Source organism: Artemia sp. Qi Xiang Cuo, chromosome 6 (assembly GCF_049724085.1).
Source record: "Artemia sp. Qi Xiang Cuo chromosome 6, ASM4972408v1, whole genome shotgun sequence".
NCBI classification, from domain to species: Eukaryota; Metazoa; Arthropoda; class Branchiopoda; order Anostraca; family Artemiidae; genus Artemia; species Artemia sp. Qi Xiang Cuo.
In genome coordinates this window covers 60,746,113-60,762,234 of record NC_142799.1, presented here as the reverse complement: position 1 = coordinate 60,762,234, position 16,122 = coordinate 60,746,113, and the positions used below count along the sequence as shown (strand labels likewise).

The following is a 16,122-nucleotide window of genomic DNA, read 5'->3' as shown; positions in this document are numbered from 1 at the left end:
CCAATAATAACCTAAACTCTAAAAAACGAAATTTGATGACAATTAATAAATCAAAAGAATTTGCTTTTAATGCTGATTCCAAATTTATAAAATCGTTTCAGTTTAATGTTGCCCACCAAAAGCTAAAAGCATGACAATATTTGCTAGATTTTTCAAAAAAGGGTTGAATACCCCCCCCCCCCCAAAAAGATAATTCTATCGATCTTAATGATAATCACACTGTTAGATTCCCCCCCCCTCCCCATTAGAGAACCCTACTGTAGACGTTTCAAGCTTCTTAAGTAGGATTTTGCATTTTCTTTTTCGCAGAAGATAGATCCCGAATGCGTGTTTATTTAGGTTTTCTCCCCTGGCAGTGATCGAATCGAGCCAACAGTCCTAAAAGATCTGCAGAGGACTCATTCAAACGGAAATTAGAAGTCCTAGTGCCATTTTTCAAAGAGCAAAAAGATTGTGCCACGGGAAAGTTGCCTTTTCTACCATTTTATGGTACCACACTACGATTTTGCCCCAAGGACGACCAAGTTGCCATCAATTGTAAATTCTCAGATAACCAATCGATTGAAAAGTAAATAATGACTAAATAATGACTGAATTTTTTTTTACATAAGCAGTATTTAATGCTCAAAAATTGGTATTGCAATAATTGGTATTGGTATTTGCAATAATTGATTAACTAGAACAAACAATAACAAAATTAAGAAGATTGTTTCTCGCACGTTCATGAGATTTTTTCCTGTGCTAAGTTTGCCTTGTGGTTTACGTATTGAGAAAAATTCATTTTTATTAAATATCAATATTCACAAAAAAACCATATCAAAGAGACCTGCCACGTGAAAATCTATACAGATTTGTTTGTGGCAGGACTCACTATGTCTCTTTTTATTCATAAAAAATCAAAAAAATTAACAGCCTTACTCATACAGTCTTGAGGGGTATTGAGAATTTTCAGCGTTACTGGAAATTTAACTTCTAAGCAAAATTATTGCCTGCCTAATTGGAAAAAAAGCAATAGTTAGTAAAAAGAACCAGCAAAACTTAAGAGATAGGGGGATCATAGGAGGTTTTTCTTTTGTTTTCCGCGGAAATCTGTCATTTAAGAAAAAGTGCATTTTTGGGCCATCATGTATGGGTCAAACTTACCAAACTTTTATCAAAACTTACTAAGATATCAGGCGGTTGTGTCAACTGAAACCCTGGGGGGGAATTCACCTAACTTATATGTTGAAAAATTATATATAGTGTTCTTCCATACATCTTATTGCGAATGTTCTGCCAAGATTCGAAGCAATGAAAATGTGTAACAGAGGAGGAGGAGGAGGCAGTATCCTTGAGAGGAGGAAAAGGAGGGAGGATAGATATGGTCCAAAATACTTTTCGCCTTTAATGGAAGATTCCTGGCTATAGTACAAGGCTTGCTTCCCCTAGGCTATAGAAAGGTGACGTATATATTGCACTTTTATGATACACATAGGCCTACTCACTACCTCGTAGTTAAAGAAAAAGAATTACACAAAGTTAAAGCAAGTATTTTAATCCAAGCTAAAAGTAAATTGTACATGACAGAAGGAATTAGAAACAGTCATACCAATGAAGGAATGCTATTTGGAAGGCACCAATCAACAAAAGAATAAGAATAAGAGCAATAAACAAAAGAATAAGAGCTGCCAGAAGAAAATACTGCACAATAAGGATTTTAAAAAGGAAAACAGAATTGAACATGAAGATAAAACAATGTTTATATATACTTTTTTTAAATATTATTTTTAATTCTTGTTTTTTTTTAAAAGATCGTTGTATCCCTAGTAACATCAAAATTACCATGTCAACTTGTAAGCAATAGGAAAGAATCCAACACCAGTCCAATTAAAGAAGATCAATAAAAAAAAAAAAAAATAAGAATTAACATATTAATATCAGTTCTGCAATTGATTGATTTCATCAATCATGAAAATAACTATGCAAGCTTTTTTTTGCATTTTACAAACAGTTTTCACCAAAAATATAACCGGTTTGAAAAAAGCAAAACAAAACCAGTTTCCTAACACAAAAGACTGGCATAATACCAGAAACTTAAAAGCCAAAGCCGTCTACAGGATGGAAAATTTAATTTTGTTCTTCTAAATTCTATAATCTATAGAAATATAAACATTGGACAACGCAAGGTTATACAACTACAGCATATCCTTTAAATATTAATCAAAAATTTCGGGAAGTTAGTTGCGAGTTACCGTTTGTCCAACTCAAACATTCCACAACCAAAACAAAAACATTTGTAAATTAAGAGGATAAAAACTGGGCAGGTTCGCACACAGTACACTCTCCACTTCCTCTTTAAGTCTTCAGTTACTTGCCTGCAAGAAGGAGAATTAAATTAATTTAATTAATTTAATTAATAATTATTAAATTAATTAATTATTTAAATTAATTATATAAAGAAGTCAATTCGAATATTTCATCTTTAATGGTTAACATACTTATCTATACAGCTATATAATATATATCTATATAATGTACTACAATATACAACAATATAATATATACAATATACAACAATATAATATACAAATATAAAACTATGATACCTTTACCACTATCCTGCATATAAAAACATCTAAGTAAGATGGGACTATACTGATGGTAATATTGAGCGGCTATTTGTTTACTCAGAACCTATCAGTCCCATCAGTGATAAGAGAGAGCTTAAAAAAAAAAAGAAAAAAAACTGGAAATAAATAACAATAAATACTATTAAATATAGATATAAATAAAATATATATATATGGATAAATATAGATATTGATAAATAATATAGATACAATATAGATAGATAAATATAGATATAGATAAATATAGAAAAAATGGTTGCAACAACATATTGCTATGAAAAAACATTTATACATAACGAATACATACACAAACAAACAGAAAGAACAGCAAGAAATAGAGAGAAGAAAATACTGACGCTTTACCGGGTACCATTCATGCCATGTTTGCTCAATTTCTAAATTATGTTTAGCCGTAAATTTAGCAAAAAATGGTCGAGGATCAGCGTTTTTAAATTTCCGAATTATCTGAGCAAATATTTGGCAAAACGGAAGAAAAGCAATCAAATGTTGGAAAAGTCACCTTTGAGTGGTCTGAATGATCTACTTCGTTTCCTAAGTACTGGTATGGTTTGTCTCTATGATAAGGAATGGGATCAATTGACTCCTCGACTACTCACCTAGCCCTAAAAAGCAAGGCCGTACCAAGGATTTTTTTTTCGGTAGGGGGGGGGGTTACAAAAAACTCAAAAAACGCATAAAAAAATTGTTTGTATCCATTTTTGTTACGTTTTTAAGATTCAGAAAAACATTGGGGGTAGGGGGTTCAAACCCCCTACCCCCCTGGGTACGGCCTTGCTAGAAAGTACATTTCAACAACTCGTAGTAACTCGTAGCTTTTAATTACAAGGAAGGAATTTAGTTTCCCAATACAGGATTCACCAACATTTGTTCTATTAAAGAGGAAGATGTTTTTTAAAAGGAAAAACATAATACTTGGACTATATTTAAATATAAGTCCCACCTCATATTTCTCCCATCTAAAAAATAAGCCATTTTTGAGCATTAAATACTACTTATTAAAAAAAAAAATACTAAAAAAATAATATAGTAGAGTTAATGTCTTTCTAATGTTGGGGAACCGTCTACTTGTCAATTTAAGATACATTTAATTTTGATGATTATTTTATATAATTAAAACCTTGGAATCACAACTTGTTAATTCTACTAAACTGTAAATTTTGCTTGTTAAGGAATAATTGATAAATCTGGCTTAAAGGAAGCAATCTGAAGGACGAAGCGGAGATTTTAATACAATTATGCTATTTAAAAATTAGTCAGAGGTAAAAATTTCAATTTCGAAACTTAAGTTTCAATCTCAGACTGAAAGTTCAGAGTGACAACACCAATCAATCCGTTGAAAAAGTTTTCGTATATGACACATTATCAATTCCACTTAAAATGCGTGATTTTTCTAATAAATAAAAGGCGTCGTTTCTATCAAACAGTTCGTGGTAACGAACTGCAAATAAGGAGCGATGTGGCTGAATAGTAACCGAAACTCTAAGAATCAGAGTCTTGATAAAGATCAAATAAAAAAACAAGTTTTTTTCAGCTGAAAGTAAGGAGCAACATTAAAACTTAAAAACGAACAGACATTATAATGTATATAAAGGTGGTTGCTTCTTCCTCAATACCTCGCTATTTACGCTTAAAGTTCTTTTTAGAAGCTTATTATTCTAATTAAACGGCCCTTGTAATCAGAAGTCATTATTAAATAATGGGAACAAAAAGTCAAGCTTTAGCGTAAAGAGCAAGGTATTGAGGAGGAGGCAACCCCCTCATATACTTAATAATTTCTGTTCATTTTGTTTTATTGTTGCTCCTTACTTTCAGTTGAAAAAACTTGTCTTTATTTATTTAATTGAAAGCAAGCTTGGGTGAATCATTTAAGGTTTTTAAGGTAAGAAAAAAGAATACGGTAAGTTCAGGCATATATACAGGATTCCTCTGAATTTTATACGTCCCCAGAAAAGCCACTTGATGGCAGTTTTTGAAACAGGTCAGTCGTTATAGAACTATGCAAAGCAGCATTAATTTTTTGAAACTTCGTTGTGGCATATCAGCTCGACTTTAGATCTTTTATTATTATTTCGTTTTTAACTCGCTTTCCTCAAATCCCCAACGTGTCAACTCACACTTGAATTTGTGAGTCCTTTTTGACCATACAACATCAAAATCCCACCCTCTTGTATACTCCCCGTTGCATAAACAAAACACCATAAACGGGTGATTAGGCACAGCCAAAAGTATACCACAAACACTACTATACAAGACTTGATGGCATAGCGGTAAGAACACTTGCCACTGGCACCGCAGGTTCGAATATTAGATAAAACTAAAAAGTAAAAAATAATAAATATAAAAAAAAATTCGTAAAAAATTCGGGTCCAAAATAGACTAACAAGTGAAAAATAATTTTTTCTCGAGAATCAATGAATATAAGACAATCAATGTCTAAAGGCGATGAAAGTGAGGCGCAAATGTCGCAAATAGAAGTACTCAGTGTTTAGTCTTGATTTTAATATGTTTGTGGTTAGATGTATGCAATCACGACTTTTGTATATGACCCTCTGGTTTTCCAATACCAATTATACTATATTATTATAAGTGAAAACGAGGGGCACAAAGCATATTGGGCTTCACATTACTTGATCTTTTCAACTAGCTTTCCTCAACTCGTCGATTTTTTTTTTCATTTGCGTATTTACAATCTAGATAAATGTGATATCTATGTTACGTAAAGCCCAATTCGTTTTCTGCCCCTTCTTCTCATTTACACTCATAGATTTTCAAAAAAAAAAAAATTCTATCTTTTAGTTCATTTTTATAATGATTAAAAAAAAAAAAAATATTTGTCTCAACTTAATTCTATTAAGTTGTGTAAAAAAAGATCAGAAAAAAAAGATAAAATTGACACGGAATGGATTTAAAAAACGGTGAGATGAAAAAAATTTAACAATCTAACCATGAGTTTAAATCACAAAGTCGATGTCCTGTAGACTGAATTTAGAATCTGACCCGAAAAATTGGGAACATTATTTTTCAACCAGAGAGAAATTATTATTTATAAGTGTTCAACAGCATAATTCTGCCTTTTGGTTGGACAAAAACTAACAGTCAGCAATATAACGATACTGCTGCAGGATGTGCAATGCCGGAATTCAATTTATCCGGGTTCAAAAAACGATTAAGGCAGTTGATACGGAAATAAAAGAAGTTGGAATCTTAAGAGAGAACTCATTCATTTTCATTTCTTTTAATTCCAGTAATAATCAGTTCACCCTTTCAGCAACTGTAAGGAGTGCAAAAGATCACTAATTCACAAAAAAATTCATGGCCTATTTATTATTTTTCATCAGAGAAACAATCATACATTAAAATTTATTATACACATAAAAATGACAACGAAGAGGAAACCGTAGTATTTACGTCAGAGTATTTCATTGTATTTTCTTGTTTGAATTATTACTGTGTTAATAAATAACTGTTATATTTAAAAAAAGATTGGCCAATCGCAAAATACTTACAAAAGGATTCTATAAATTATATAACAATGTAAATTGTTCGTATAAAAACAAGAAAAAAAAAACGAAAACAAAAACAGAAAAGGAGTATCTATTGAAAAACCATAGCCAATTCCAGAGCTAAATCAAACTTAAGCTTCAGAGCCCAAAAAACCGAAAGCTATACTTATCAGCATTCCCCACCAGAATCAGCATATACAGTTACTTTAAACACTATAGCACCGAAGAAATAAGGTAAGACATTATTTCAGAAATCTCTGCATTATTTCATTCTTATATGTATCAACTGTTAATTGCTTTCCTTCAAACAATAAACCCATTGACGAATTGCCAATTAAATATATATATATATATATATATATATATATATATATATATATATATATATATATATATATATATATATATATATATATATATATATGTGTGTTATGTCGATAGCTTTCAAAAATTTCCACTGGCTCCGCCATTGTTTTTTTTTTCCAACAAAATGAAAATATCCCCGTTATTCTCCAACAACCAAATATAATTTTCTGTTTCGAGAAATTTATCAAATATGTTTTAATTTTTTTATTTGTTTTTTCTATTTTTCAATTTTCATATTTAGTTTCGTCTATTTGTAATTTAAGTTCAGAAACACAAGTAATTACTGTAATTTAGCAAGCATAAGTGCTGAATTTTAAATTGAATTCTACCGGTACTCCAAGCGAGCAGTTCGGATATGCGCAAATGGGACACTTCGGCAGCGTTGCCAACATTTTGAGATAGATTGTACCGATTTTCTGACCAAATTGTACTAAAAGATATCTTATAGCATAGTTATTGCCTACTATGTCAGTTTCCATTTCAAAGACAAAACACTAGGATTAAATGAAAGGCAAGGAGCCATTTTTTTTTTTTTTTTTTTTTTTTTACAATATATTCATCATCTCTCAGAAACTAATTTTGAGCATTGTTTCTCGTGTTGAGATTATTCTGAAACTAGCAGAGATTTCTTTTTGTATCACATCGACAGTAACACCCTTTTTGCTTAAATCCCAAAGAGGTAGCCTGAGGATGTAACGAAATGTACCAATAATTTTGGATTGAACAATGAAACGACCAAATGTACCGCATCATACCAGAACCTCAAATCGTACCAAAAATGGTACAATTGTACCGTGTCGGCAAAACTACATTTGGGTATTAGTTTGAAACTTACAAGGGAAGCTAAATATTTGAAAGGGCCGGAGTAAAACCAGACAGCTTCCAATGGTGACTAAGTAAAAACTGGCCGACATAAATACTCTCAAAATGAGAATCTAGAGGCAATCCCACCAACCCTTATTGGAGGCAAAATATTTAACTGGAGGGATACACGCCATTCATTTCTTTTTTTATTTATCATTACCGAAAGAGAAACAGTATATCGTTCGCACTCCCTAAAAATACTAAAACGTAAAACAAGAATGTCACAAGAGTATTTACTGGATTTGTAATTATAAAATTTAAGTTTACCTGAATTTTCGTTGGTTTCCATAGTGACTGTTTCACTACTGACCGTTTCTCCAGTTGAATTCGTCTTTGTCTTAATAACTTGAACTGTTTCTACAACACGTTGAGAAGAAGTCGAGGAAATATTAAAGGACATTTTTTCAAGTCGTGACTCCAAGGATGATTTGGTTTCGTCCAAATTGGCTCTAGGATATATGGATGAATGAGAAAAAGAGGAAATTCTTACTTATGTAAAGGAAATGACACAAGCAAGAAGGAAACGGAAACTTTTGGGGGAGATAAATCCTTTTGACGATCAGATGAGAAAAAAGTGGAAAAGAGATAAGAAGAAAGATAAAAACTAACAAGACAAGTTGACGAATTGCCATAAAATTCCATTCATTCCTTTCCGTGTCATACTGACACATTAATTTTCTTTTATATATAACAAAGAAAAGATAAATCTCCTTTCCCACATTAGTCAACACCCTTTAAAAAGTTTCCCTAGCACTCCCAAGCATAATTTTGAAAATCATACAAGAACTGGAAGTTGAAAATCTTCCAAGAGTTAGATGGCTAAATTTTGACCGCTAATCGGTGATACACAGGGTAACTCAGTAGATGCACAAGACCTTATCATATATTAAATAATAAAAAAAAACAAGTTTTTTTACTGAAAGTAAGGAACGACGTTAAAACTTAAAACGAACAGAAATTATTCCGTATATGAAAGGGGCTGTCCCCTCCTCAACGCCTCGCTCTTTACGCTAAAGTTTTTTATTGTTTAAATAAATAGATTTGTGAGAAAGTGAAACCTTAGCGTAAAGAGCGAGGCGTTGAGGAGGGAACAGCCCCTTTCATATACGGAATAATTTCTGTTCGTTTTAAGTTTTAACGTCGTTCCTTCCTTTCAGTTAAAAAAAACTTGTTTTATTTATTTAATTTTTGAACGTTTTTGAATTAATATAGGTTTTGATTTTGGCTCCCCGTACATGAATAATCAGAAGAAAATTTGCATATATATATGATAGAAATCAGTTAAAGATTATTTTAAGGTCTCAGATTTGTAACAATCATGAAGTTCTAAAGGAGAGGAGCAGGCCTAGAGACAAGGACGTTTCCAGGGGGAGGTGTCACCGGGTTTACCCCCCCCCCCCGAAAGTTTTTTTCTGACTCAGAAAAGTAACCAAAATGCATATAAACAAATTTTTTACGCGTTTTTTTTTGTAAAAACCCCTGAAAAAAAAACGAACAAAAATCCTGCACACGGCCTTGACCAGAGACCTCCCTTGATACATGCTTATCCACCAGCAATTTATGCTAGGAAAAAGGAATAGACAGGCGAGAAAAATCGAATTCGTCGATATGAAAGTATAACGGATTTTGAAGCTCAATATTCTAATGAACAGTTGTCCTTGCCCAAGACCAAGCGAGTTAGATCCATTGGTGTTGTGTCTGTCAGTTCCGATTTTTCTTTGCCCGGGGACGATGATATCAAGCTCGAGCTAGGGCGAGCTCGTATTGAAAGCCAGCGAATAATGAAAGCCTTGATACCCGACGACGTACTTTCGGCTTTCGGTCACCAAGTACCGAATGTTCGTCTTTCTGTACTTCACGACAGTGACTCAGACGATAAATCAGAGGATAATACTCTTTCCGATAAACAGGAAAAGGCTTCCACGACTGACACTGAATTAGGTTCGGAAAGTGAGAGCATCTTTGAAAATTTGCCAGTGATTGCTCACTGCGTGAAACACCATGTTGAGAAAATTGGGATAGTGAGCCTTTGACGAACATGAAAAATTCTAGGTTTTGTCTTGTCAAGACTTCTGACGGCTCCATAACACCAATAAAAAAATCCACGCTGTTGTGGCTTCTGAGGGAAAGCTCTGAGAAGCTGAGTAGTGACCGATTAAAACGGGTGATGGTCCAGGGCCGACGAGTAGGACTACGTGAGTCGCCACAAGCCAATGCAGAGGTCGGTGTGAAATCGGAATTGCGTATCGGTGAATGGTGCGTTTACAGACCGGTTGACAGGGGAAAGAGAGTATTAGTTGGGCGGGTCATACAGTTTGGCTACATGTCTGGGCGAAGATGCCACTCTGTTGACACGCAGAATATGGCGATGCCGTTCCCTGACGACATAGGAATTCTGTGCCAGTGGTTCTGGCTGAATGCTGATCTCACATTAACTGCCGCATTGGTAGACCAGGGTTACTTTGACTCCTGCCTGTATGTCATGCATTCAGTAGAACCCGTTTCTATGGAAATCGGCACCAACATTGTCTTTGGCTTTGACTCAGACGTCTTCACAAAGCTGAATTCATTTATCGAGAAGAAAGGGTTACACTTTTTTGATGTCTCGTCAGCATCGCAATCATCATGTTAAAAATGGAACCTAAACCCAAATCTGACCTCAAGACCATAACCCCCACCATCGCCATGTTTTGTGTGTCAACAGAAGGAATTTTGTTTAACATTTTTCAGAGGTAGTTGCTATTTTTTTCCTCCCCTCCTCCTCTCCACTCGGTAATATTTTAATAAAAAAAAATATCAATATTAAAACTTTATGAATTATTACATGACCTAAAAATCAAAAAAAAAAAAAAAATTATTATATACCATTAAATTTGTTATTGGACATGAAAATCCAAAACCCCTTGAATTTTTTATTTTCAAAAATCTATCACTACCCACGCTCCAGAGCGTCCTTCCCCCTCTAGGAGACGCTTTTTCAGTGGCAGTTTTACTTCAATTTCTTAAAATTCATATCCTTCAATTTTCACTAATAAGAATTCAAATTTTAAAGGTGAACTTCCAAAAGGCTTACTCTTACAACTTAAAAAATTTTTAACACAAAAAAATCTATTTGCTCTCCCGTAGACTGGGCGTCCTCCGTCCACAAGAAACCCATTCTTGCGGTGGCACTTTTTTCCTTCTTTTTTTCTTTTTTTTCAGCCCTGTTTACGACCAACCTTAATAAAAAAAAAAAAAAAAATACATCCAACCCATCAACAAAAAACCAAAAATAACCTTAATACCGACGTACATGAGGGCACAGAACTGAACAGAATCTTGAACCATGTCTTCTAAGGACGATGAGGCCACCCACGGCGGGGCTGGTCCTTCCAGCTCAAGTGCGTGTGCCCCTCGTCCCCCATTCGCTTGAGTTCTTGATATAATTTTATGAGTCTCGAATGCATTCCGAGATCTAGGGCAGCGGAAGCGATGAATACCATCGGAAAACTTGTTATGCTCAGTAGAGCTCAGTTCCAGTGTCTTTTTAGTTCGGTGTTTTGCAGATGAAACTTCGCTAAAAATTGATGTAACTGAACAGAATCTTAAACCATGTCTCCTACGGACGAAAAGGCCACCCACGGCGGGGCTGGTCCTTCCAGCTCAAGTGCGTGTGCCCCTCGTCCCCCATTCGCTTGAGTTCTTGATATAATTTTATGAGTTTCGAATGCATTCCGAGATCTAAGGCAGCGGAAGCGATGAATACCATCGGAAAACTTGTTATGCTCAGTAGAAGACTTGGTAGTAGAAGACTTAGTGTTTATACTTGTGCTAACCGAGCTTAGTTTGATTTACTGAAGCTCATTTGTCCAGTTTCTTAGGGTTGTCATTTGAGCTGTGATTATCGAGATGATTACTGAAACGTACCAATAAATATCTGAGAAACTAGTTATTTTTTTTAGTTGGTTGCTTTACTTAGCGCTTTTTACTAATAACTCGGTAGTAACAGTTTTTCTGACTGTTGCTTTACAGTTTTCTCTTCAAATACCCAAAGGCCTGGGCTTAATACCAAGAAAGTTGGATTCTAAGTACATTCGGGAAAAAGGGATCTGTGTTTCTTCCGGATTCTTTCGTGTCAAAGCAGCAGATTCCTTTTTTTTTTTAGTACAATTAAGAATCCGAGATCCAAGGGTGCGTTTTGGCACAGCCACTAAACAGAAAATCAGGTATGATAAAAGGGAAAGAGACGTGTGAAGACGTGATAAAAGGCAACTTTTACCGCTGGCCAAGCCATATTGAATAGGGCTGCAAAGCGTGACGTCAATTCTTGGGCGGGAAATTCAAATAACGATGAAACGTGGATGCGTAGACACGTTTTTTCGGAACTTTGGCGAATTGTTTTGACCTAAAATACTTGTCGTAGATCGTACTAATCCACCAGAACGTTTTCACGTCGAAATAATACTAGGAATATTGACAATCAGTTGTTAGTTACAACCTGAAACCTCGTTTCACGGTACTTGGAATTTCGCACCTTGCTTTTTACGTCATCACCGCGCAGCCCTATGTTGTATAACTTAAAAACCGTGTTCCGGGATTTTTTTTTGAAATTTCGGGATTTTTTTTTTTAAAGAAAAATCGGAATTTTATTTTTGAGCTGGTGGCAACGCTGCATGTGTAATAGGAAAAAGTGATACCATCAGTGCCATCGTAGGGTTACCTAGTTTTTGCATGGATATCAACAACTTGCAGTCCTCCGTTCTTCTTCTTTAGGTAAATATCAGTTGTTTTCACTCTTGGGTTTTTTTTCCTTGCCAAATAAACCCGTAAATGATTTTTCCAAGTTTTAAAAGATCGCTTTTGAAGGTGCTGAAATATTCGACAGATACCGAATAACAGGCAAGCTGTATATATTTACATATTGCGCCCTTTGGAATATGCCTCCGGCGTGCCTCCGGAGGCATTCCTCCAGCGTGCCTCCGTGCCTCATGCCTCCAGGTGTCCCTCAAAATTCCCAGTTGTTAACCCCTCGGTCAAGAAAAGATTTTTTTACGCTTTATCGAAAAAAGTAAAACTAATACAAAAGCGTTTTTTTTTTTTTTTTTTTACAGATACCATCAGAAAATCACTCGCTTAAAGTAGTAATATAAAAGGCTCCTTGTTGCTGTAATTGCTTGCCAAACCAAGCATCACAATGACTTAATCATTCAACGAAATTATGTAACATTCAATATGAAATGAAGCTTAGAGTTCAGCGAAGACCATGAAATTGGATTTTTGACAATTTTAAATTATGTATTGTGACACGCTCTGTATGAGATGGAGAGTGTTTCCTTTCTAATGTATAAATGTATCAACCCATTGATAGAGAAATCTAATTTAATGTAAATAGCTAGAAAATAAAATGTTAAAAACTACTAATATAACCTTATTTCAATACACAAGGTGTAGGCCTATAAAGTAAAGTATTAGGAGTCAATGTCTAAGAAACTTAGGCACAGAACGAAAAACAACTCTTTCTTAGTGGAATATATAAAAATGCGACTTTCTTCTTCTTCTTTTTTTGGGGGGGGGAGGGGGCTCATGTGCCTCATTCATGCAGTAAATGGTGTTTACTTTAAAATCTTAGATGGCATCCGTCACAAAATGTTGAAGAACTGGAACTATCCAGAATCTTAAATTGTTTAGTCGAGGAAGAGCCAGGTCGCGCGCTCTTAATACAATGGGCACTAGTTACCACATTTGTTATCTACATGGAGAGAAAAAAAATTGTTTTGTCTGAAAAGATATTTTGGAAAATGTGCACATAATAAAACATTCAGACCTTCACAACCTGTACTACATATTTCGATAAAAGTAATACATTGATTGACAATATTGCCCTATATTCGTAGGAATGTGCAAAACTAGCACTGTACTGAAAACACAAAACCCACGAACTAGAGACAAGAATTATCTATTCTTATACCATAAAAAAATATCCTAGAGTGCTTCAGGTTTCTGTTGTACAAAACTTCTTTAGAGTTTTATGTTTTCAGTAAAGCGGTTTTGGATATTCAAACAAAACAGGAAAATGTCATCAGTCTATTTATTTGTACTTGTTTTATAGATATATATTGCCTATATAATAAGTTCTCAGTAATTTTTGCTCGTTAACTTCTACAATCAATAGCCTTTGTCCGTTTTAAGTTTCAAGTTCACTCTTTACATCCACCAAAAAAAAAACTTTGCTTTTAAAGATAAAATTTTATATTTTTAGATATTATAAAACTTGCATTATAACGCTTTTTTTAGCAGCTTAAGAGAAATTAGAGTGACCAGCAAGAAACTTGCTCAGAGTTGCCACGACAACCAAATAAAAATCACCAGTTTTTCACCAAGAAAATCACCAGAAATCACCAGTATTTCACAAAAGTTACCAGAAATAATGATAAGCTTTACACCAAAAAAGGACGCGTTGGGCACCCTGAGCTAAGACATTATGTTTTTCAAAGGCCGTCAACTGCTCAAGAAGGAAGAGAATTTATACCTAAAACCGGGATTCCAGGCAAAGACTGAAATTGATACCGAAAATCCTGTCACTGGACATGAAGAGCCTTTTTATTTATCTAACTACTATTATACTTTTCTTTGTCTTTACTTTGCAAAATCTGTTCTTTTTCTTTTTTCTAGGTTTCTATTGAAAAGAAAAACCCAATAATCCTCTTTTGTCCTCAAATCAAATTTCATTTGCTTATGAGCGTTTTTAATCCCCCTGTCATAGTTGGTACCCTCAGTGAAACTTTAGCTCTGAAAAAGACGACTCAAATGGTGTCAATTTCCTACATATTTGTTTTACTTCCGGAAAATTGTTGTGGGTCAAGTCTAACCGTAGGTTCCCACATATACGATTTTTTTCTGCGAAATATCGTATTAAAAAATTGGAAACAAAATTCGCACACTAACGCGATAATTATAATTGGGGGTCACACAACACAATTTATTATCGTCCGGTTTTCAGTGGCAAAAATTTCAAAAACCAAAATGGTTTTTCTAAGTTCTAGAAAAAGAAACTTATAGCCTTATACCTTAAACAATAAGTAGAACAACAGGGACATTTTTTTTTTTTTTTTTTTTTTTTTTTAATACAAGACAGTGGAACGCAACTTTAAATGAATATTTCGACCCTATATCCAAGGGCCGTCCTTATCAAAACAAACGAAGAGAAAAAAAAACAATATAAAAGAAACTTACATTAAAATTCAATCATTAAAACTGAATTATTTTTTTATAAATGTTTTAAAAACAGCCCTAATATCATTACTTCAAGGAAGTTCAACCAGGACTCAATTGAACTTCCTTGAAGTAATGATATTAGGGCTGTTTTAAAACATAAAAAAAATATCAGTTTTAATGATTGAATTTTAATGTAAGTTTCTTTTATATTGTTTTTTATTCTCTTTGTTTGTTTTGCTGAGGACGGCCCTTGGATATAGGGTCGAAATATTCATTTAAAGTTGTGTTCCACCGTCTTGTATACAAAATTTCCCTGTTGTTCTAATTATTGTTTATTATGGAAAGGCAGTGTGGTCTTCGGTCGCTATTTGCCTTATACCTTCTTAATGAACAAGGTAAAATATCAGAACTTTACAGCACGGGGAAATTATGGATGATTTTTTTTTTTTTGCTTTACATTGATTTGAAGTTGACTTTGAAATCAACCTTTGCTGAATTTGAAAAAGGATCTATTGAATTCTCAATATCAATTTTTTTTTATTTTTTATACGATTTATTCATCAAAAGTATTGCAGTAGTTGAGATTTGTGAACTTGTACGATATTTTAGAAAATTTCACCAGAAATAAGAAAATCACCAGAAAAATCACTAGGAGGATGACAAATCACCAGCGGTGGCAACCCTGAACTTGCTTCTATACTGAAGGTCGGGGTTATTAACCCCATTTCAGTATTATTTTATGCATGAAGCCGGCAGAAGAATATAAATTGTAGTCTTTCTTCCGCCATCCAATTATTAACTAACAATGTTAGCTACCAATTTTCTGTTAGCCTATGGAAACAAATGTGTTAGCTAGCCATTCTCAGAAGCGTATTAATCTGGCGGGAAATACAAAAAAAGATAGCATAGCCGAAAGATAGCATAAGAAACCAATAAAAGAAGTGACCCCTTGGCCATCTCTTTACGGTATTCCAGTAGCCTGCAAGGGCTGGGGAAAGAAGAGGACACATTATTCCTGTCCATGCAATAATACAAATGTGTTTGTTTTTCACGGTAAGGGGCAGTAAACCGTTAGTCTAAAGTTTTACGATGATGGCTATTTCAACGTTTCTAATTGTTTGTATCAAAAAATCTTATGCATTCAATGGTAAAAACATTTGATTTTGCGTATTTTCTTTCTCTAGGCCATATTTATTCTATTTAGGCCGAATGTATTCTATCTCTAGGCCATATCTCTAGGCGTGTTCTATCTCTGGGCCGTATGTATTCTATTTAGGGAGGGCATTTGCGAGAAAACAGGGAAGCTTGGACCATTGCAGAGTAATTTTTTTTTTTAGGTACAACACAATGTCATAATTAATCTTCAAATCAATTTTTCTCTTTAAACTTAACGATTTCTACTTCACACATTTTTCTTAACCCCTCATTTAATTCGCATAGTTCCCTTCAATCTTGAAAACATCTATTTTTCATATCTTTTTAATTCCAACTGAAGACTGAGTTAAAAAAAAGATGAGTGAATGAATATTTTAGTTAAAGCTATGTCAAGTCTCGGCTGATATTTG

At 34.0% G+C, this 16,122-nt stretch overlaps 1 protein-coding gene across 1 annotated transcript in view; it reads right to left on the bottom strand.

Moving 5' to 3' along the window:
* Positions 1-1,524: 1,524 nt before the first annotated feature.
* Positions 1,525-16,122, bottom strand: part of LOC148951478 (lethal(2) giant larvae protein homolog 1-like) — a 333,083-nt gene continuing 318,485 nt past the window's right edge. Inside the window, exons 21-22 of the transcript XR_016141914.1 lie at positions 7,631-7,812; positions 1,525-2,354 (exon numbers count right to left, since the gene is read on the bottom strand). The gene's annotated coding sequence lies outside the window, so the exon portion shown is untranslated. The remainder of the gene's footprint in view (positions 2,355-7,630; positions 7,813-16,122) is intronic.